The 22,552-nt window shown below is 46.1% G+C and overlaps 1 protein-coding gene and 1 non-coding gene across 2 annotated transcripts in view; both read right to left on the bottom strand.

The window, feature by feature from the left end:
- Positions 1–22,552, bottom strand: part of LOC124545527 (NACHT and WD repeat domain-containing protein 2-like) — a 1,590,779-nt gene that overhangs the window by 908,552 nt on the left and 659,675 nt on the right. The window lies entirely within an intron of this gene.
- Positions 13,585–13,659, bottom strand: Trnat-cgu. Its single transcript has one exon. It is a non-coding gene; the product is annotated as a tRNA-Thr (tRNA).

The following is a 22,552-nucleotide window of genomic DNA, read 5'->3' on the forward strand; positions in this document are numbered from 1 at the left end:
ATGTTTAACTATCAGCACCATGTACATAGTAAGGGCTACCACTGTAAGTGTGCACATGTTCTGTATAGTAGTTGCAGTTATTGTAATAGAAGTAGCGGTTGTTGTTGTGTTTTGCTTGCTTTCCTCATTGCACACTTTGGCGTGCGCTCATATTAACGAAAATATTTTAGTATGAAATTTTTCAACACGTTATGTAACAAGAAACTTTCACTAAACACAGCCATGTAGAGAGATAAGGACCTTTCCTGCTTGTTTACTGCGTTCCTTACTGGATCACCATGACTTTGGTTTACTGAAATAAAGTGCGAAATAATACTGTTGCACTACTGTATGCAATTCCAGTAGCCCAACAGTCCTACATGGCGTTTCCGTAAGCACGTGCAAAGCTTGAAATGGACATAGAAGATGCTCCACTGAACAATTTGAGGTAGGAAACCTGTGGACGGAGAGGCCTGCATAAGGATACAATAGGAAAAAAGTCACATCACTGTGCACTTTTTTATTTACATTAGTTAACTGCAAATATCGTCATTGACACAATGAACGTACGATTTGACTGTAATCTTACAAAATGTGCAGAAACTAACGGCCATCAACCTCACATCGGCCAACAAGATTCTGACGTACCCTGACAAATATCCCTGGTGTGGTTTCGAATCACATCACAGGCAGCTACAATTCCGGCAACTAATTCCATACCCGTATCTACAATGGTCTCCTACACAAGGGACTTTAGATATCCCCATAACAAATAATCAAAGGAATTCAGATCAGGAGACCTCGCAGACCATGGAATTGGACCTACCTTTCGAATCCAGCTATCAGGAAATACTGTACAGGTACTGCATCATCGTTTTGTACTGTACGAATCTGAATAGCACTGAATAATGAATGGGTCTGTCATGGGACAATGTAAATACGATACAACACAACCATCTTATACAAGGTGTTACAAAAAGATACGGCCAAACTTTCAGAAAACATTCCTCACACACAAATAAAGAAAAGATGTTATGTGGACATGTGTCCCGAAACGCTTAATTTCCATGTTAGAGCTCATTTTAGTTTTGTCAGTATGTACTGTACTTCCTCGATTCACCGCCAGTTGGCCAAATTGAAGGAGGGTAATGTTGACTTCGGTGCTTATGTTGACATGCGACTCATTGCTCTACAGTACTAGCATCAAGCACATCAGTACGTAGCACCAACAGGTTAGTGTTCATCACGAACGTGGTTTTGCAGTCAGTGCAATGTTTACAAATGCGGAGTTGGCAGATGCCCATTTCATGTATGGATTAGCACGGGGCAATAGCCGGGGCGCGGTACGTTTGTATCGAGACAGATTTCCAGAAATAAGGTGTCCCGACAGGAAGACGTTCGAAGCAATTGATCGGTGTCTTAGGGAGCACGGAACATTCCAGCCTATGACTCGCGACTGGGGGAGACCTAGAACGACGAGGACACCTGCAATGGACGAGGCAATTCTTCGTGCAGTTACCGATAACCCTAATGTCAGCGTCAGAGAAGTTGCTGCTGTACAAGGTAACGTTGACCACGTCACTGTATGGAGAGTGCTACGGGAGAACCAGTTGTTTCCGTACCATGTACAGCGTGTGCAGGCACTATCAGCAGCTGATTGGCCTCCACGGGTACACTTCTGCGAATGGTTCATCATCCAACAATGTGTCAATCCTCATTTCAGTGCAAATGTTCTCTTTACGGATGAGGCTTCATTCCAACGTGATCAAATTGTAAATTTTCACAATCAACATATGTGGGCTGACGAGAATCGGCACGCAGTTGTGCAATTACGTCATCAACACAGATTTTCTGTGAACGTTTGGGCAGGCATTGTTGGTGATGTCTTGATTAGGCCCCATGCTCTTCCATCTACGTTCAATGGAGCACGTTATCATGATTTCATACGGGATACTCTACCTGTGCTGCTAGAACATGTGCCTTTACACGTACGACACAACATGTGGTTCATGCACGATGGAGCTCCAGCACATTTCAGTCGAAGTGTTCGTACGCTTCTCAACAACAGATTAGGTAACCGATGGATTGGTAGAGGCGGACCAATTCCATGGCCCCCACGCTCTCCTGACCTCAACCCTCATTTATGGGGGCATTTGAAAGCTCTTGTCTACGCAAACCCGGTACCAAATGTAGAGACTCTTCGTGCTCGTATTGTGGACGGCTGTGATACAATACGCAATTCTCCAGGGCTGCATCAGCGCATCAGAGATTCCATGCGGCGTAGGGTGGATGCATGTATCCTCGCTAACGGAGGACATTTTGAACATTTCCTGTAACAAAGTGTTTGAAGTCACGCTGGTAAGTTCTGTTGCTGTGTGTTTCCATTCCATGATTAATGTGATTTGAAGAGAAGTAATAAAATGAGCTCTAACATGGAAAGTAAGCACTTCCGGACACATGTCCACATAACGTATTTTCTTTCTTTGTATGTGAGGAATGTTTCCTGAAAGTTTGGCCGTACCTTTTTGTAACATCCTGTGTACAGGTAAAGTGAACAAAACCTACATCGTTGCTCTCTGGTAATCAGGCACGTTTTCCTTATTTCATTGCAGGAAATAAAGAATGTACGCACAAATAAACATTACAGTACGTGTAAAATTGTACTCATGTTAGTTGTAAATAAGCTGGGAAACAGTAATGCTAGACAAAGCGGTACACAAGCTTACTCCCATATCTCCTTAAGCTGGCTTCCTTACTGTTCAGTGCAGCATCCTCCATGTCCCGTTACATTTATGCACGCTCTTACGGAAACACCGTGTACATTACTAAGGACTGGAAAATTATCGTGGGTTGCGTATCTGACAGCTTCCAGGGGCAGCAAAAATTTGATCTTCAGCATTTCACGCAATTATTGACGAGTTTAATAATTTAAAATGCTGCAATAATGTACTAGTTAAGAAACATGTCAAAAATTTAACACGATAAGAGGAGTATTGCAGTTACAAACTCCATATTTTCCATGAGCCCACGTAAATGATGGTGCGCAAATAACCGGACTTTATTCGTCTACTTTTAGAGAGGGAGAACACTTGAGCGAATTCCAGCGTTACGCATAATTTCAACCGTTTCGAAAATTTTTCTGCCTGACACCCCACAAAAAAAGATGAAAGGGGAAAAGATTTATCGCTTACTATTTACGTGTGAATTCCTAAGGGACCAAGATGCTGAGGTCTTCGGTCCCTAGACCTACACACTACTTTATGCTAATTTAAACGAACTAATACTAAGAACAACACACACACACACACACACCCATGCCTGGAGGAGAACGCGAACGTCCGGCGGGAGGGGCAGCGCAGTCCGTGGCATGGCGCCTCAAACCTCGCGGGCAATCTGCGCGGCTGTCGCTTACTACTTTTTCACTGTTCATGCAGTAAAACTAACGTCAAACGTGCCGTTCTAATTTATTATTTCTTTACTGCCGACTCTATTGGCAACACAGTTGTTACACAGTATACACATGGGACGCTTAATATACTTGCAAAATTGTATCATTGCACGAGACATAGTTCAGCACATATGACGTGATAGGCATTTAGATGCGTGAAAAACTAGCTTTCGCTTAAAATGTAGCGCAGTAATACTGCAGCATCAGACATGACGTTCGAATTTATTACTTCTTTACAACTAATTTATCCGCAACAAACATTGCAGACAGTATGTAGAAATATCACTGAGTGTATCTGCAATATGATATCGTTTGACGACACATATTTGATGAGTCACGGCGTCATAAGAGCTGAGATGCGTGAGAAAGGTACTTTTACTTAAAATGGAGCACATGTTACCAGGTCTATTTTCATCCCGTGCTTCATAGTAAGAGCAGTTAGCGACTTCCAAGAAACGTTAAGCGTGGGTTCAAACCTTTTATAAACTTTTTCTTGTTAACTCGCTTAACGCAAAATGTTAAACACAGTGTAACGTTAGGCTTCGAGTCTTTAAAGAGTCGGCCATCTACATATCTAAAACTATAAATGTACGGGTGTCAACAGAAAATTCTGCTGGGTCACGCTGCTATTGCATATCGCCATGCATGAGCAGCGAATAACTGGGGCACAAAAGCCGCACTGCCCCGCACCCACAGTTAAAACAATATGAGCAGCAAAATGATGACATGTACGGTATTTGAGGCGTCATGTAAGGGCGAATGTGGCAGCTGCCGGCGGTTCTGTACATTACGCGTAGCGCCGCCGTTATCTGCGTTGCGTCACGCGTCCCTGTAGCTTATCTCAGCTGGTGGTCTCACCTCGCGTTGGTCGATGTAGCTGCGCTCTAGCGAACTACAAACACTTTGTACGCACACAGTTATGAAAGCGGTTTCGATGTCAGCAACACTTCTGGACTATGCCGCAAAAGCTGTACGGCCACAACGATACAGGCTCTACAATACCTTGAAACTTCCTGGCAGATTAAAACTGTGTGCCGGAACGAGACTCGAACTCGGGAGCTTTGCCTTTAGCGGGCAAGTGCTCTACCATCTGAGCCACCCAAGCACGAGTCTCGCCCCGTCCTCACAGCCTTACTTCTGCCAGTACGTCGTCTCCTACCTTCCTTACCTTAAGCTGAGGACTCTGAAATTAACCAATGGCCGAAAAAAAGCTGTGAAGGTAATCAGGAAGAAATTTTTGAAAGGGGTGCTGATGTTCAGCGTGCAATAAATAATTTTGCCTACGACACTGTACATTATATTTTCCCAGACAACAAAGGACTTCAGGGAGCTGGTGAACAGTGTGATAGGGTCTTGAAAAGAGGTTATGAGATGAAGATAAAAAGAAGTAAAATCTATGTCGTGGACTCTCGTCGTATTCAATCAGGTTATACTGAGAGTTTTAGGTTGACAACTGTAAAAAGCACGTGAATGACGGATGACTTTGTTGGCTGGGAAGTTCCACGGGGTGTGTTCAGCCGCCTGTCGGAAGGCCCGTTGGCCCCTTTCATTGCGGATATGTGGGAGGGTCCGAGCAGGTTGCGGTGGTTGATGCACAGTGACCAGCTTCCGTCCAAAGTGCATTCGGAAGGGGAGGCCGAAAAGTGTTCGCCGCCTCTCGGCCGGTCGGCGATGACAGAATCGAAACAAAAGCCCTGCAAACCTTTCTAATACGTTTTTGCAGATACAATTCGGTAAAAAAATCATTTTCCTTTACTTTTGGCTTTATATTTCAGGTTCCTTATGATGTGCACATCATTTCGTTAATGGTCATACGTATGGCGGTATTTATGTGGGACTATCACCCTGCGCGAAATACGAAAAAGTTTACAATGAAAATAGGGATCGCGATGATTTTGTGTTTGGTGAATGCTACATAATATGTTCTTACGTATTAAATTTAGGTAAGATATTAAATTTTTCTTTAGACTTGGGTGGAGTTCTCTTATCTGCCACCAATCTCGAGAAACTTAATCTGACGTAACACACTCATTTGCAATCTCGCCGCGCTAGTGATAAAGCAAGAGCGAAACATTCACATCTTTCCTCATATTTCATAATAGGTTTGGGATATCGAAATGAGATTTTGGCAAATGATAGCGAGCAAAGAGGAGAATATGTTTCCACATGGTTATTCTGTAAACCTCATTATCTACTATGTTATTTCACTAACTGCAGACTTTTCCGATGAAACAATGTAATTTTTAGGGCCATCGATAGCAGATGAGTCCAGAAATGCTTTGGGTTTTGGAAAAAACGTAAGTGAAGATATTACATGTCTATTTTGTACCCAGGATATGCTTTTTCATAACATACTGATCTTGCTTTCCCTGAGCTTCTCACTTTATACACCACCGTTTCGCAATTCTATCGCAGTTGTGTCTACACAGCACGTTAGTGAGGCGAGACTGTGTTAACTCTGCTGTGTTTTGGCAAAAGAAGCAAATTTTAACTTCGCAACAGGAGAAATGTGTAGGTTTTACTTAAAATTCGCTACTTGAGACACTTATCTGAAAGCTACAAATGGTTAACAAGCCACGCGACGGTAAACTGGTGCATTTTTGGCAAAATTCTTCTAAGATACTGACAGAAGCAGAGGCGACAGACCATTTTTAGTAGTCACCATGCGAGTATGGGCGTTGAGGCACCCCACTTAATATGTACAAAAATGTGAGCGTAGGCTTCAGTTTGGAACAGCACTTCCCCTCCAGCGCTCGGACTTTCCCCTTAGTGCCAGCCCATACCCCCCACCACTACCGCTCTCTCATCAGTGCCCTGCCATCTGTGTGTCTACCAGCCACCGTGTTCTGTGCGGGCTATGTTTGTGTCGTATGGGTATTTATACAGTGGAAGTGAGTGTACTGGATGTGTATATAGTGCAGTATTGCGTTTGTGTTTTGTAGTGATTATGAGACAAGGGTAACCCCCTTGCTGATAACGTGTACCCCTCTTGAATATCACCGAGGGGCCGCCGAGGTCAATGCGACGTCCCACCACCAAAAACAGTGTTACATGTCGTCACTTCATGTGACACTGCAGACAGGTTTGGAATTTATTCCAAGACATTTATACAAAGACTGGTGATCAGGAATATTATGTCACCACGTCTTCTCCTCTCTGCAAGTCAAATGGTGGTGCTGAAATTATCGTTCTCCACCAAGATTCGAAACAGCTTACCTCTGAGGTAAGTTAGGAAGTAGGTAGGTTACGAAGCGAGACGTGATAAGTGGTAGACGAGATTTGCTATCTGGGTAGAAAAATAATTGATGATGCCTAAAGTAGAGAGGATGTAAAATGGAATGTGGCTTTAGCAAGAAAGCGTTTCTGCAGGAGACCTGTCAAAATCGAATATGTACTTATGTATTAGTACGACTTTGCTGAAACTTTTCGTCTGGACTCTATCCTTGTATGGAAGTGTACGTGGACGATAAGCAGTTCAGATGGGAAGAGATTAGAAGCTTCTGAAATTTGGTGCGACAGGTAAATGCTGAAGATTGGTTGGGCAGATAGTACAAGTGATCAGGAGGTACTGAACCGAACTAAGTGAAGAAAAAATTGTGGCACAACCTGAGTGAAGAAACGGAACCGCAGACAGGAGAAATTCAGAGGCATCAAGAAACAGTAAGGCGGGAAGTGTGTGAGTGAATACTGCAGAGTGGGAATACAGCTCGATTACAGCAAGCAGTTTCAGTGTAAATGTCAGTAGTTATTCGTACAGGAAGAGACTTGAAAATGATACACTAGCTTGGAGAAATATTTCAAATCAGAATTATATACTAATACCTTCCACTGCTGATGAGCGTTGTATATATCAACGGGGACAGGTGAAAATGTGTGCCCCGACCGGGACTGGAACCCGGGATCTTCTGCTTACATGGCAGACGCTCTGTCCATCTGAGCCACCGAGGACACAGTGTGGCCCGATCGGAACATGCCCGAAAGAGCAGACACCATACCCATATAAGTATATACTTCAAATCAACTTGGAGACCACAACAACATCAACGAACAACGATTAGCTAACAACTTGCAGCCGCAACCTAAGCTCTTAGATCAGTTCACACAGTATGTGATTCGGCACTGTACAGCAGGATAAACAACTGATAGACGTAGAGCATGCCACTTGGCTGAACTACTTCAACACATTTTGTTTTGAATGATAAGAATGTAATTGCTGTTCTTCCAACATAGTCCACACTCTATTGTTTTGAGTGCACGTTTCACTGACATACTGATGGGTGATTGTTGATGAATCGTTGCACCAGCACCAACTCCTCATATCCTACTGTGCGATCAGTTGAGCGTAGAGAATCTTTGGCAGTTCTCTGTAACCTAGTTTCTCGTAAATTTCTTGCATTGGCGAGAAGTGTCACCCATGTCTGCTGCGAAACTTCTCTGTGCACATTCGTTCAGCTTACCAGCCTCTATATCTTTCTGCTCTTACACTAAGACATGCCGGGAAGTACCTGTGACGAATAGTTCTCAACCTTGGACAGCAGGTCTCCATGTGTTGACAGTGGTGTGCTCTACCACAAACACACCGGTGAAGTTCCTTTATGGTGCCACCGATGACGCTACAGAAACAGAACGCGTGCCTGGCTCACGCTGCTGATGCAGCGTCTCCAGCTAAGTGATTGGCTCTCTTCCAGTCATTGATTACTCATCACAAAGGACACGGTTTGTTTACATGAACATTAACAAAAGGAACTTCCTGCGGATAAATAGGCTAAAAGATCTATAGCTGTTCGATTACGCTACTGGTGAGAACTCAGTGGGAACAGCAGTAATAACAATAAACTACTCAGGAACAACTGTCCGGACCGATCTGAATGGCATGTACCTCAGCAAAAGCGGATACCAGACTGAGATTCATAGGAAGAATCTCGACGGAAGGTAACTCTTCCACCAAAAAATGTCTTACAAAGTCCTTGTTCGACCGATTCACACTCTTACCAAGTAGGATTAACAGAAGCCGAATGAAGAGTGGCACATTTTCTCACGGAGTCATTTAGCCGGCGCCAGAGCACTCAACAAACGCCGATGGTGGACGTTACAAGAAAGACCTTGAACATCACGGAGAGGTTCACTGCTGGAATTCCGAGAGCGTGCGCTCGAAGAACAGAACGTAGCATAACACATGCAACCAAATACGTCTCTCAAAATGACGACTGTAAGACCATCCGTGAAATTTGAACTCGTACGTAAGACAACTGGCAGTCGTCTACTCCCACGCCTTATTCGCAAATGGAACACATAATGGTGGAGAATAACAGCGGTACGAGAAGTGCCGTGCACCACATACCGTAAGGTGACTTTCGGAGTGTAGGTGTAAATTTACAAGTCGTTCACACCGAAGCTGACTGACAACTCACGAAGATAAGGATGGAAGACGTGCAACACTTTATTCATTGTCAAGTTCAAAGGCGACTGGGAACTGATGCTGCAGCAGTTATTAGTAAACTGGAAGAAAATTGAGGGTTTCGAGTGGCGAGAAGGCGGTGGAGGCGTGGCAATACGCCCGCGGACGTGGACATTGGAGAAGGAGGGGGAGGGGGGGGGCGCCGTCTTATCGACCGCAGGGGCCGGCCGCGCGCCTCTTAGCGCTGAGCGGCGTGTGCGTATGCATGTCAGTGCGTGAGCGTGTGAGAACGCGTGCGGCCAGCTACAGCCGAGCGTCGCGGACAAGCCGCCAACACGCATCGCCACCCCTCAGGTTGCTGTTAGGCCGTCACCCGCTACCGAGCAGTCGATTTCGAACTAGCAAACAGTAGGCTACTCAACTCAATGTTCTTTGCGCACCTGTAGAACGCAAAAATATTTTCAGAAACACACGAGGCATTTAATCCTACTCAGGAAAGCTGTGAATACTGCTTGTTTTTTGAACGCGTACGGGAATATCGACTAAAGGAAGCAGGGATTATTTGCAGAGAAACAGTTATCTTCCATTTGTTATTTTTTCTTCACGTAGCCCAAAACGCTGATGTTACCGCGTTTTAATCAGATGAAGCTATATGGTTCCAGAGACCTTTTCAAGCCTCAGACATCTATGATGTACATGTGCAGACCGAAGCATCAAAAGGAAATTTGTATCAAGATCAGGATTCGAATCCAGGTTTCCTGCTCACAATGTAGATACGCTATTCTCTAAGCCACCCTGGTGTAGCCGCTTTGCACAACTTCATAGGCTACCCTAGCTCGCCTTCCTCGTCAATCCAAAATTCCACTCAAGCATCAACACACTTGGTATTTCCCCCTAACCCAAACAACATCGCGGAGGCTCTCCAATTATACTGGAATAGCGCCTTGGCATTGAAGTGGGGGATCGTGCCTGAAACCTATGCACAGGTGCCTTAAAGAAATGAAACTATACACCCCAAGACTTTTTGTCAAGTCTCATACATCTATGATGTATATATAGAGGCAGAACCTTCGAATGAAAATTTGTACCACACATGGGTGCGCGAACGAGATAACAGATGCAGCAGCTTCGCTGAACGGTTATTAAGGAGAAACAGTTGGTAGCCCCTTGGTTCTTCTGGACGGTCAGATACTCAAGAATTGCACTTTCAACCTCCCGTACACAATTCCACAGTCGTTATTCACCCCTGTCATCGACGGCCAGTGGTGCATCATAGTTGCCTCGAAAGCGGTTGCGGACAGCACCGTTTTGCCAAGCACAGTACACTTAGACGGCGAGCAAACCGTTTACAAACTTAGCCGTTCTTAAAATGCTTCCGTACATGGTCCGAAAACTTTTGTAATTCAAATAAATCGCTTTCCGAGGAGGACTGCACTATATCCCGCCCCGCCCCCCTCCCCAGTAAGCTTAATGCATCAACCACAGCTAGTGCTGCCACCTGCGTCTGTGAGTGACTACTACCCGTTGACGTCGAATGGAGGCGGCAGTGACATTAGTGTGACTGAACCGTGTAAATACTGTAATAAAGTCCAGCAAGATGTTTTCAGATCTCACTGAAGACATCAGAAACTATCAGAATATAAGCACCTATAGAAATACGAAACAATCGCTAATGTAAATGTATTCGGTTGCTAATAAGGAGAGTGTAAATCTGGCCTTCCTTCGGGTTGTGATGGTTGTCCGTTATTTGTCTTTTGCTTTCAAATTTCCTGCTCAGTTCAAATGAGAAGCCAGCGAAAAGCGTCAACCAACATATTGAGTAAACCTTTGGGATGCTGCTGAAACTGAACCTTAGGTGCACTACGCCGACGCAATTAACGCTTACATACAAATAAATTCACTTAAATTCTTCTTTCCCTACTCCATTTTGCTACCTTCGTCAAATAAACTGCGTTAACTTCCTCAAACAGACCTCTTCGAAGTCTTGCATCGTTGCTCAGTATTGTGATTGTGGTGTATCCGGCCTACAAAAAAAAAAAAAAAAGAAAAGCACTTGAGGGCTGTGTGCAGTGCAACAGACTATTCTTACTGGGTTGTTGTCTCTTGCTCTCTCTAGCGTAAACACTTGTTCACAGATAAAAGCGAATGGTGGTGAATTGTCTACGACTGCTCAATTGCTTGGGTTTGCTCCCGTGTAAACCAGCTTTAGGTTGTCCTTTAATTTTTACTTGAACGGAGTGACGATGTTTTATTTCCTTTAAATCCATCACATCTGCCACAGACTCCACGAACAGCACATTTAAAAGTCTCTGTACAGTATGTTTGGCAGTATCGTTTCTCGTCGCCGTTTAGCAGGCGGTGATTCTTTGCTTGTGTGTTAGAACGAATCTGGAACGCATTACTTGGTAATCATCTGCAACGTACCTCGAACGCGGATGCGGCGTTTCCCGCACGGCGGCCTAATCGAGCACAGACGGTGACCGCAATTTTTTCCTGTATTAGCTGATCAAATACATCCGGACAGCCTTTTGTACTGTGGAACTGACCACCAGATGTCACTAGAGGTTGACTCGCCAGTAAAAAAAAGGACGAGGGGAGTGTTGTGCTGTCAGTACAGTGTCAGTAGCAAACAGTAGCTTTGATCAGTGACTTCGCCAGTGGACGGGTCTTTGGATGTCACCTCAGTAACAAATTCGTCGGGGAGATTTAAACAGTTCTGACGCTGTCTACGTCGACTGTTAGTAATGTCGCTGTGGAGACGGTTTGTGGAAAAACAACCACAGGAAAACGAAGACCTGGCAGGAAACTTATACCGACGGGCAGGGTCCGTCGGGCGTGACAGCGGAAGGAATCACTCGTAAGTTGCAGATGACTACCAGCAGTCCGGCTAGTACAATGATTCTAAGGCTGGCCACACCCCAAATTAAAGTTTACTACTCGTAATAGGTGTCCGAATATATTTGCTGTGACACTCTATATACGAGGTACGAAATTTCATTGGACGGTTCAGCCTCTACATATACATCATAGATGTATGAGACTTGACAAAAATCTCTGGGAGCATATAGTTTCATTTGATTAAGGCACCTGTGCATAGGTTTCAGGCAAGATCCCCCACTTCATCCAATGCTGAGGCGCTATTCCGGTATAATTGGAGAGCCTCTGCGATGTTGTTTGAGTTAGGGGGAAATACCAAGTGGGTTCATCGGCGATGGAGGCTGGAATTTGCACGGTAATAACTCGACTTCCATTGGATAGCTACAGGTGGCCTTATTAGATGAATCACATTGCACGCTCCGTCCGGCAGATGGCCTTTGGCGTGAATGGAAAGATTCGCGTAGGAAGAGGGAGGGTCGCAGTCTTTGGATGGTTTTCGTGACATTCCCCGGGTGATCTCGTCATTATAGAACGCCAAATTGATCAACACAAGACTGTATCCTTGCTTGGAGACCATGTTCACCCTGCATACTGTTTGTTTTTCTCGCCACGACGACACCTGCAGCAGGATACCGCAACGTGTCAAGCAGCAGGCAGTGTACGTGGGTGCGTGGTTATGAGAGCACCGGGATGAGTTTACCAACAGTTCTCCGGGTTTAAACCCAATCGAGAATCTGTGCGACCCCATCGATCTGGCTGTGCGCGCGGTGGATACCCAGCTGTGAAATTTAGCGCAGCTGCCCACGGCACTGGATACAGCATGGCTCCACACCCCTGTCAGTCCTTCCACAGCCCCACTTCCTGCACGTCCGCACTGCACAGGGTGATTATTCAGGGTTCTGATACGCGGTCATTCTAATGTGACTGGACAGTGCAAAAGGATATTAATGCCAGTAGAATGTAGTTTATGAAGTCGCATAGACAACCTGATAAAACCTGCCGTATACTTTGTGAAAGGGCAGATAGCATCAACCCGGCAAAAATTTATTATTTCATTCAAAAATGTCTGAAAAATTGGTAATACATCAGCCATGAATGACAGCTATCGTGAACGTAAACAGGGCTAACGATCAACTCCTCGAAGCATTTCTAATTTTAATCAGATGAATAGAAACATATTCCCTTTTGCTTCCTCTCAGCGTGTTTAATATGCTTTCCTTTTTGAAAAAATAGAAAGTTTATCTCTATTTAGTCAGTGTCCCCTTGATGCAATCGTCTAATTACTTGCCAGAATGAGATTTTCACTCAGCAGCGGAGTGTGCGCTGATATGAAACTTCCTGGCAGATTAAAACTGTGTGCCCGACCGACACTCGAACTCGGGACCTTTGCCTTACGCGGGCAAGTGCTCTACCAACTGAGCTAGCGAAGCACGACTGACGCCCGGTACTCACAGCTTTACTTCTGCCAGTACCTCGTCTCCTACCTTCCAAACATTGCAGAAGCTCTCCTGCGAACCTTGCAGAACTAGCACTCCTGAAAGAAAGGATATTGCGGAAACATGGCTTAGCCACAGCCTGGGGGATGTTTCCAGAATGAGATTTTCACTCTGCAGCGGAGTGTGCGCTGATATGAAACTTCCTGGCAGATTAAAACTGTGTGCCCGACCGAGACTCGAACTCGGGACCTTTGCCTTTCGCGGGCAAGTGCTCTACCAAACTTTACAGAAGCTCTCCTGCGAACCTTGCAGAACTAGCACTCCTGAAAGAAAGGATATTGCGGAAACATGGCTTAGCCACAGCCTGGGGGATGTTTCCAGAATCAGATTTTCACTCTGCAGCGGAGTGTGCGCTGATATGAAACTTCCTGGCAGATTAAAACTGTGTGCCCGACCGAGACTCGAACTCGGGACCTTTGCCTTACGCGGGCAAGTGCTCTACCAACTGAGCTACCGAAGCACGACTCACGTCCGGTACTCACAGCTTTACTTTTTCGTCTTTATCACTTGGCCAGTTAGACATTCGAATGTTTCCAGTCACAAATTCTGAAGAAAATTATCAAAATGTCAAATGTGTGTGAAATCTTATGGGACTTAACTGATGAGGTCATCTGTCCCTAAGCTTACACACTACTTCGCCTAAATTATCCTAAGGACAAACACACACACCAATGCCCGAGGGAGGGCTCGAACCTCCGCCGGGACCAGCCGCACCGAAAATTATCCTCACACACCTATGTAATGCACAGTCGACCACTAAATGTCATGAGACAAGATTCCATCACGATAAACGGAGGCGAGGAGCATATGGTTGCGCTCAGAGAAATAGTAAGTGAAAAATGGAACGGTGAGGATAGTTGAGTCACTGTGGACTATTCATTGCACGTCACCTGAGTAACACATCCATCAGGGACAATTCAACGCTTCTGAAGCTTTTCAGGTAGATATTTGGTGAAGTGGAAACGGGAAGGAAGAAACACATCTGAATCAAGACCAGCCAGACTTGGTGCACTGGTGGACAGTCAGGGAAGAAGACTGGAAATTTGTGGTAAGTTCCTACATGACCAAACTGCTGAGGTCATCGGTCCCTAGGCTTACACACGAAATCTAACTTACGCTAAGGACGACACTCACACCCATGCCGGTGACAGAACTCGAACCTCCGAAGGGGGGAGCAGCGCGAACCGTGGCAAGGCACCCGAGACCACGCGGCCACCCCGTGCGGCACAGTCATGGACTGAACTCACTGCGGGGGGTGGGGGTTTAAAAAATCGGGTGAAAATGACTCCCTAGATCGAAAGTGCCACTAGCATTCCATATAGCGCAATAACTGGGTGTAGGTAGTTAGGAAGAATGAAGTACAGTGGTGGACCAGTCAACCATTTGTGCAGTCCATACCATACAACGGTAAAGAGCGACGCCACTGGACAGAGGATGACTGCAAACAAGTGAATTGAATCACGTTGTACCTGTGTCACTCCGATGGAAGGGTTTAAGTTTGCCGAATGCCTGGAGAACGATATCTGCCATAGTGTGTGGTGTCAACACTGAAATGGGTATGTGGTGATAGCTTTTGTGACTGGGGTATGATTCACTTATTGCGTTTAGGAAATCGCTGAATTTGGAAGGACGTGAGCACATTTCACACCATTGTGTTCTGCATAAAGTAGAGGAACAGTTTGGAGGCGACGATTGTTTGTATGAGCATGAAAATGCACCCTGTCATAAAACAACATCTGTGAGACAATGGTTTGTGGACAATAACCTTACTCCAATGGACTGGTTTGCCCATACAATACGGTACTGCGCTGCCTCCGTTGTTCACAAATACGATGCAATGTTCCTTCATACATGTGTGAATGTCCGAAGAAACAGGCACTGTAGCGACTACAGTTGTCATGAAATGTATGAAATGCTGGGAATATAGACAAATGTTGAGAATATAGACAATCATCAGATGTATAATGGTGTTACGACAGTGAATTTGTGCCCGACTGGAACTCAAACCCAGATTTCTCACTTACGGTAAATGGTCACCTTACCATTAGGATACCCGAGCACACTTCATGGCCACACCCCAAGATATGACAACAACCCTGTACCCACAAACTTACACTCGTAGATCCATCATATATATCCCTGTACATGGTAAACGTTTTAGCCTGAAAGTCTTTGCCCAGTGTCAGCAGATATATACGAAATTGCAGTGCCTATCAACCAATGGAAACTCCAGGTAGGAATATCAACAATTTACGGAAAATACGAGGGTTGGAAATTAAATAGTGGCAACTATTTATTCACAACCGATGGGAAAGAGTTACATGTTTGCACCTGTTACTCTCCTTAAAAGTAGTCATCGGCGTTGTGTGGAATCCGTTCCCAGCGATGTGGAAGGCGTACTATACCGATAGCAGGGCCTATTATGTTGATGGTGTGAATGGAGCGGTCTACTGCCTGTCGAATCTCAGGAAGAGTTCTGAAGCTAATTCCACCAAGCCAAACCTGAAACGTCAATCCAACTAATGGCGTCATATAGGTCGCCGTGCAAGTCGACAGTGTGTCAGAGCCCCAGTATGGTGAAAGTTATGGCGATTCTCGTGTACGACTGTGATGGTGTTATCCCAACTCTTTACGTTCCTCCACGGCAGACCGTCAAGGCACAGTATTACTGTTCGTTTTTGGAGCATCCACCTGCGATCAGCTTTGCGAAAGAAGCGGCGACACTTTCTGCGCAACCCACCCATCATTTTGCACGATAGTGCGCAAGAGCATACAGCGCAAGCTGCGGCTGCTCTGTTCGGTCGATGAGACTGGGAAGTACAGTACCATCTGCCATATTCTCCGGACTTAAGTCCTTGTGACTTTGATTTGATTCCGTGGCATTCGCTTCAGAATTGTTCCAGAGATTCGACAGGCAGTAGACTGCTCCATTCACACCATCAACATTTAACAGGACACTCGTATCGGTATACTACGCGTTCCACACCGCCTGCAATGGGTTCTACACAACACCGGTGAATAAATTGAAGGACAGTAACAGGTGCAAACATGTAACTCTTTTTTATCGGTTGTGAATAAATAGTTGTCGCTATTTAAGTTCCAAACCTCGTAGATTGCTACTTACTATGCGTTGAGTCGCAGACAGGAACAATTAAAAGTACTTACGCATAAACTTTCCGCTACAGCCTTTATGGGGAAAGAGAAACATACACCATTCATTCGCACAAGGAAGCACACCTGACTGACAAGTGACCGCCAGCTCCAGCAACTCGAGCCAGAATAAAACTACCTTATGGGATGGAAGTAGCAGTCTGAAATAGGTAAGGAAGGAGCAGGGATGGCCCAGGCAGTGAAACAGTCACTAAAATCAAGAGACGTCTGGATCCTCCAGTTCACCATAAGGTTTCCTGAAATCTGCAGATAAGAGTTATCCTCACAACACATTTTCTGCTATTGTCCTGCACTCAACCTGCAGTAACATACTGTTCTCACACCCTCCACCAAACAGTTTCCTACCATTTGACCCTACACCACCTACCCATACTTCTCCTATACTCTTTGTCTGCCACTGTCTGCCAGCGCACCTGTCCATCTTTCCATGCTCCACTCCTTTTTTGCTCCATTTGCCCCACCTCCCTGCTCCACAACCCCCCTGACGCTCGACTGTCGGCATTCCTGCTAGATAGCACTCCTCTCTTGCCCCACCCATACATAGCTAGCCCTTCCCCTTCTTCTTCCCCACCTCTCTATTCCTACGTCCATCACAGCTGATAGTTATATTCTCACCGGAGCTGCCAGAGTTCGCGTTCCTTGTGTGAATGAATAGTGTGTGTTTCTCTTTTCGACAAAGGCTCTAGACGACGCTGCTTGGCCATTATGATGCCTTGCAAGAGCTCCACTGGACCGATAGATGATCGCATGAATGTTCCCCAAAGCATAATAGAGCCGACGCCAGGTTGTCTTCATCCCGCAATATCTGTGTCAAGGAGATGTTCCGTAGGAAGACGACGGATTCGTACCCTCACGCCTGCATGATGAAGAAGGTATCGGGACTCATCACCCCCTGCAACGGCTCTGCTACTGCGCCAACATTCAGTGCCAATGGTCACGTGCCCATTTCCGTCATACATGTCGTGGTGTAAACATTAGGACGATGCCAACGTTGGCATATGCACGGGTCGTCGGCTACATTGGCCTATCGTTAGTCGCCCTGTGTGTTCCGACATACGTAATCTGCCCAGTATTAAAGACTAGTGCCAGTGCCGCCACAGTTCGCCACCTGTCCTGTTTTACCAGTCTGTCCAGCCTACGACGTTCGACGTCTGTAATGATGGGTACAAGTCCCACCCCACGACGTCTGTACATGACTTCACCTTGGTTTCGCCACGTGTTGAAGACACACACCACAGCACTCCTCGAACACTCGACAAGTCGTGCAGCTTTTGAAATGCTTATTCCGAGCTTCTGGGCCATCACAATCGGCACTCGGTCAAACTCACACAGATCGAGCGCCTTGCCCATTTTACACACGGACAGCACGCTCGCTGGTACTACATGCCCCATGCTTGTGCCTAACCAGCAACCATTCCTCGCCAGATGACGCTGCTATCGCACGGAAAGTTTCATATCGACAGGAGGTCAGTTGTTATAATGTTCTCGCTCACTAGTGTACATTCTCTTCAGACCAATGCATCGTTAAAGCATCAAAAGTCAACAACGAAAGTAGATAAAGACAGCAGACGAAAATATTCTGTATTGCTAGCGCCGAAGTGGAGAGGGCGCACAATTTCTTCCGTTTTTCACTAGAAGACCGACAAAGAGCGGAAAAAAGGCAAATAACGGCGAACATGAATACAACGTGACCGGATGCCTTTCCCTCGTACTCGCATGTCTTTTACACCAGAGGAAATTCTCGTTCTGTGGTGTTCGCTCATTTGTAAGCCAGGTCTTAATACACAACATAATGAGTCAAAGAAAGAAAATTGTCGTTGTTGGAATTTATACACTCCTGGAAATGGAAAAAAGAACACATTGACACCGGTGTGTCAGACCCACCATACTTGCTCCGGACACTGCGAGAGGGCTGTACAAGCAATGATCACACGCACGGCACAGCGGACACACCAGGAACCGCGGTGTTGGTCGTCGAATGGCGCTAGCTGCGCAACATTTGTGCACCGCCGCCGTCAGTGTCAGCCAGTTTGCCGTGGCATACGGAGCTCCATCGCAGTCTTTAACACTGGTAGCACGCCGCGACAGCGTGGACGTGAACCGTATGTGCAGTTGACGGACTTTGAGCGAGGGCGTATAGTGGGCATGCGGGAGGCCGGGTGGACGTACCGCCGAATTGCTCAACACGTGGGGCGTGAGGTCTCCACAGTACATCGATGTTGTCGCCAGTGGTCGGCGGAAGGTGCACGTGCTCGTCGACCTGGGACCGGACCGCAGCGACGCACGGGTGCACGCCAAGACCGTAGGATCCTACGCAGTGCCGTAGGGGACCGCACCGCCACTTCCCAGCAAATTAGGGACACTGTTGCTCCTGGGGTATCGGCGAGGACCATTCGCAACCGTCTCCATGAAGCTGGGCTACGGTCCCGCACACCGTTAGGCCGTCTTCCGCTCACGCCGCAACATCGTGCAGCCCGCCTCCAGTGGTGTCGCGACAGGCGTGAATGGAGGGACGAATGGAGACGTGTCGTCTTCAGCGATGAGAGTCGCTTCTGCCTTGGTGCCAATGATGGTCGTATGCGTGTTTGGCGCCGTGCAGGTGAGCGCCACAATCAGGACTGCATACGACAGAGGCACACAGGGCCAACACCCGGCATCATGGTGTGGGGAGCGATCTCCTACACTGGCCGTACACCACTGGTGACTGTCGAGGGGACACTGAATAGTGCACGGTACATCCAAACCGTCATCGAACCCATCGTTCTACCATTCCTAGACCGGCAAGGGAACTTGCTGTTCCAAAAGGACAATGCACGTCCGCATGTATCCCGTGCCACCCAACGTGCTCTAGAAGGTGCAAGTCAACTACCCTGGCCAGCAAGATCTCCGGATCTGTCCCCCATTGAGAATGTTTGGGACTGGATGAAGCGTCGTCTCACGCGGTCTGCACGTCCAGCACGAACGCTGGTCCAACTGAGGCGCCAGGTGGAAATGGCATGGCAAGCCGTTCCACAGGACTACATCCAGCATCTCTACGATCGTCTCCATGGGAGAATAGCAGCCTGCATTGCTGCGAAAGGTGGATATACACTGTACTAGTGCCGACATTGTGCATGCTCTGTTGCCTGTGTCTATGTGCCTGTGGGTCTGTCAGTGTGATCATGTGATGTATCTGACCCCAGGAAAGTGTCAATAAAGTTTCCCCTTCCTGGGACAATGAATTCACGGTGTTCTTGTTTCAATTTCCAGGAGTGTAGTTGAGGCGATGATGGAAGAGACACTCGTCGATGTTACTGGATAGGACAGGCTGACGGTAGAGAGAGTCAACCGACTGATAACAGCGATAAGTTCTTCGTTGTTACGAGTAGCAGCAATAAAATGAAATAGAAATTTACAGATTCCAGCTGCGTACGGTCCTTGCATTATGTGCAACGGTGACCTGTGAGAATTTGTGCTCCGCTTCTCTAGAACGGCTGCCGCAACCACCTCGGCCTTTCGAGGAAACTTCCTGTCCAGCCTCATACTACACTACAGACGTTGTGTCCGTCTGTAGCCTCTCATTTGCTCACAGCTATCCAGGTGAATCACACAAGTTCTCAGACGAACGAGTGCATCCGCATAGAAGATATCGTTTCACCGTCAAGGCGCATGTATGTGAGGGAAGAAACGGACGACATACATATAAAAAGCGTAATATACTTCAGCTGCAGTGCTCTGCGTATAGTTTGATGAATCCACTATCGGCATCCGAAGTAGCGAAGAGAACTCACTCTCCAACTTCCGTGGAGTTCCCCATCCATTATTTCTTCTGCCAACTAGCGCAGGAAAGTTTTAACTGCCTCGATGTCAGTTTAAATTCGCCCAGGCATCATTACCAGTGCCTCTAAGGCCACCTATCCGTGGGCTGCGGTATTCGAGGAAAAAAGGGAAAGGGAATTGGGTTTAACATCTCGTTGACACCGAGATCACAAGAGTCGCAGTACAAGCTTGGATTCTTTCAAGGATGGGAAGGAAATCGGCCGTGCACTTTTAGTGGAACCATTCTGGCATTTACCTCGAGCGGCGTAGTGAAATCACGAAAAATTAATACCTAGACGGCCGGACGCGCGTACGAATCGTCGTCCTCCTAAATAGGAGTCCAGTGTGCTAACCACAATGTCCCCTCACTAGACTGCGTCATGGAGCCACGCCAAAGGCATCGGAAGACCACTAACCACACAGTATCTCCTACTGAAGATTGTTAATGGGCAAGGTTGGCCAAATACAACTGGACGCAATATATTTCATGCACCTTAAGACAAGCAATCCAACTTACATCACTCTCGGGGTGGAGGCGAGTTAAATTGGGCTGTCTGTCTCAAGGAGCAGGAATAATTTCTAGCCCAGTTCTGTTTTGACAATCCTGTATATGTGTGTGTTTTGTGTCAACCCTCGCATGCGCAACCACGGCAAGGACATGGCCACAGGAGAACTGTTTCACAGAAAGGTTTTTTTGCGTGAGACCATCTTACATATACTATATGTTCAGAAGTATCCAGTCACCTGGCTGAAAATGACTTACAAGTTCGTGGGGCCCACCATCGGTAATTCTGGAATGCAGTATGGTATTGGCCCACCCTTAGCCTTGATGACAGCTTCCACTCTTGCAGGCATAAGTTCAGTCAGGTGCTGGAAGATTTCTTGGAGAATGGCAGCCCATCCTTCACGGATTGCTGCACTGAGGAGAGTTATCGATGTCGGTCGGTGAGGCCTGGCACGAAGTCGTCGTTGCAAAGCATGCCAAAGGTGTCTGAAGAATTCAGTTCAGGACTCTGTGCGGGCCATTGCAATGCAGGGATGTTATTGTCGTGTAACCACATAGGCCGTGCATTATGAACAGGTGCTCGGTCGTGTTGAAAGATGCAATCGCCATCCCCGAATTGCTCTTCAGCAGTAGGAAGCAAGAAGGTGCTTAAAACATCAGTGTATGCCTGTGTTGTGATAGTGCCACGCAAAACAACAAGGGGTGCAAGCCCCCTTCCGTGAAAAATACAGCCACACCATAGCACCACCGCATCCGAATTTTACTGTCGGCATTACAAACCCTGGCAGATGACGTTCAGCGGGCATTCTCCATACCCACACCCTGCCATCGGATCGCCATATTGTGTACCATGATTCATCACTCCACACATTGGATGAAAAACATATGTTTTTTGGGGTATCCGGATACTTTTGATCACATAATGTAGCTGCGATGTGGTTCCGGCTGCTCCATTGACAGCAAACTGCGGAAACGGGCGTCGCCGGATGAGTATGTATTGATCTAACGGAGGGCTCAGAAACTTTATACCCGACTGAACGCGTTAATTACGTCAATGATACAGGTCTTCATTCCAATGAAATTAGGTGGTATTCTGCTTCATAAGAGCTCCCAATTAATTCTTATTTATAGAAGAAATTTTCCGTCACGGGAATTAGGTGGGGGCTGGATAATACGTATATTGATACATCAACGAGAATAAACTGTCATTCGAGACGTGAAAAGTATTTCATGAAAAAAATTTTCTGAGGTACAAATAAAACTTACGTGACTTCTAACACTTTAGCGAGATATAGACACTCGATAGTTCATTCACTGCTGCAATGTGGACGCCTATTCCAAATATGCACCTAAACTTCCCTTTATATACAACCTTTATAAACATAAGTAGACTCACCAACTGTAACATCTACAGGTTTACATGAGGATGCCGCTTTAACCGAAATAAGCTTGAATTAAAGAGGATGCCAAAAACATAAATTACTTGCAGCTTAGTTAGAATTATTCATGAGAAAAAACGCAGTGCGTTTCGTGACAGATTTGTTCTTAACATTATTGTATTAACGAGAAATGACAATGAAACGAAACATGACTCTTAACACTGTGATGAAGGGAAGATAACGGTGCAGCTAAGTACGGAACATGACATTTCTTCGTATTTACGTAGTCTTATGATGAATGCCGTTATAGGACGATACTTAAATTCACAAACCTTACTTCGTCACCACATTCTTTAAGCGTTAAACGTAGAAACAAAAATATTACTTACTTTGCTTTTCACTAAACCATCATTGCCTGGTATCACATTTTGAGTATTGGCATTTCGAAAAGAAGCTTATAAGTTAAAGTCCGCCACTGAGCTTCTATGGGTAGATTCCGTT

Source organism: Schistocerca americana, chromosome 8 (assembly GCF_021461395.2).
Source record: "Schistocerca americana isolate TAMUIC-IGC-003095 chromosome 8, iqSchAmer2.1, whole genome shotgun sequence".
Taxonomy (NCBI): domain Eukaryota; kingdom Metazoa; phylum Arthropoda; class Insecta; order Orthoptera; family Acrididae; genus Schistocerca; species Schistocerca americana.